The following is a 2,046-nucleotide window of genomic DNA, read 5'->3' as shown; positions in this document are numbered from 1 at the left end:
CCCTAACACTAGCACCACTACCACTACCACTACCACTACCATCATCAACAACAACAAGCCCACCCTCCAAAATTATTTTTCTTGTAATGGTTGTTGCTCCAAACAATTTTATTTTTATTCCATCAACGATCTTAAGGTTCGTTAAAGTTTGCACAGACTGTTAAGTAAGAAAAAATGGCATCTTCAACTCTCGGTTGGTCGAAACAAGTCACGGATGGACAATTTAAAATAAATCAGTACACATATTAGAATGATGATGAAATCATTTAAGATAATCATTAATTAAAATAAAAACTTGATTAGAATTGGACTTAATGCTTCCTTCGAAGGATTAAAAAGATTAAAAAAATTTATATTTTTATCAGTTTTGGCCGACAACCATCTCAAAATTCTTGAACAAGAAATTTTTTTCTGGTAGTTCACTTGTTGTCTCAAATAAGGAATGGGTTCAAATGCCCAAGTCTATAACATAACGCCAATAAATCAAAAGCATTATTAAATAAAAAAATCAATTATATCATGATAAAAGAAATATTTACTATGAAGGCCTATGGAAAGCCATATAAATTGACTGTTTTGGCGTTAATGAAATCAACAAATATTTGACAGTCATTTTGAAGCTTTCATAACCCCAAAGATAGCTGTTAAATACCTCAAGATCCTCCGAGAGATTTATTAAACTGTGGCTTATGTTGTTATTAACGTCTCTCACCCAAAGAATATTATGTACAAACCAAACTAAGCACAATTGTTTGTGCTTCTTTGAGAGTCCTTTACCTTTCAATGCTTCTATCAAATTTTTATTTTTGAAGCTTGAACCAACAATGGACATCAATTCATCATGATCCCTCAATTTGCCTTTACATTTTTTGGGTGTGCGAAGTGATTTTTTTTGGATTAGAGTAGGTATAACTTGAGAAGGAGAAGGAGGATAATATTTTAGTTGAGTAACTATGACAAACTCCTTCTAACCAAAACAAACAAGCATACCACAGTAATTTATCCACACCTCATCCATCTTATCTTTATTTTCATACGTAAATCTATGCTTGAGAAGATCGTATACCATTTTCAGCTGGAAATGAGCATTGTTGTCCTTCGGCAAATTAAGATATTGCCCAAAGCAACTTTTCCTGAAATAAGCATCCAATTTTTGTTCTTGAAGTATTTTTCTGAAGGCGTCAAAAGACTTTCCCATGACTAACTTAATCATGAAATCACCCGTTAAATCTGCGGTACCATCGCACTGCATTCTCACAGGATAACGATCAATGCTAAAGGTTTTGACCAACTCTTCGGCGGAAAGGCTATTAGCATTTGGATCATCTATTTTGAAACATTCCTCTTCCCCGTGTTCATTATCTTCTGCCCTTGATTGAGATAACACATGTAAAGTAAGCTCATAGAGTGGTGGATGTAGTCGAGCTGCTGCACTTGTTCCTTTACTTGGACTTGATTCGGTTTCTTTTCTTTTGGGAGCCATATTATCTTAAATTAATAGGAACATAAAATAGATTATAATTGATTAATGGATTGTTAAAAAAGGGATAATAATAAATCTTACATGCATAATGGTAAAATAACAGTTTCAACAGACCACACATCTATTACACCAGGTATGTTATTTGTTGCAACATATAACCGATCTGTTGCAACGGATAAGTAAACCGCTGGAATCAATAAAAATAGATCACTAATCTGTTGTACCAGGTATTTTATCTGATGCAACATATAACCAATCGTTGCAATGAATGAGTAACCGTTAGAAACCATAAAAATAGATCACTAATTTGTTGCACTAGGTAGTTTATCTGTTGCAACATATAACCAACATGTTGCAATGGATGAGTAATCCGTTGAAAATAGTAAAAATAGATCACTCATCTGTTGCACCAGGAAAGTTATTTGTTGCAATATATCATCAACCTGTTGCAAGGATGAGTAATCCATTGGAAATAGTAAAAACAGATCACTAATTTGTTACACCTGATAGTTTATCTGTTGCAACGGATGAGTAATCCGTTGAAAACCATAAAACAAATCACA

This window comes from Capsicum annuum, unplaced genomic scaffold, assembly GCF_002878395.1.
Source record: "Capsicum annuum cultivar UCD-10X-F1 unplaced genomic scaffold, UCD10Xv1.1 ctg3464, whole genome shotgun sequence".
NCBI classification, from domain to species: domain Eukaryota; kingdom Viridiplantae; phylum Streptophyta; class Magnoliopsida; order Solanales; family Solanaceae; genus Capsicum; species Capsicum annuum.
This window is presented reverse-complemented; position numbering follows the sequence as displayed.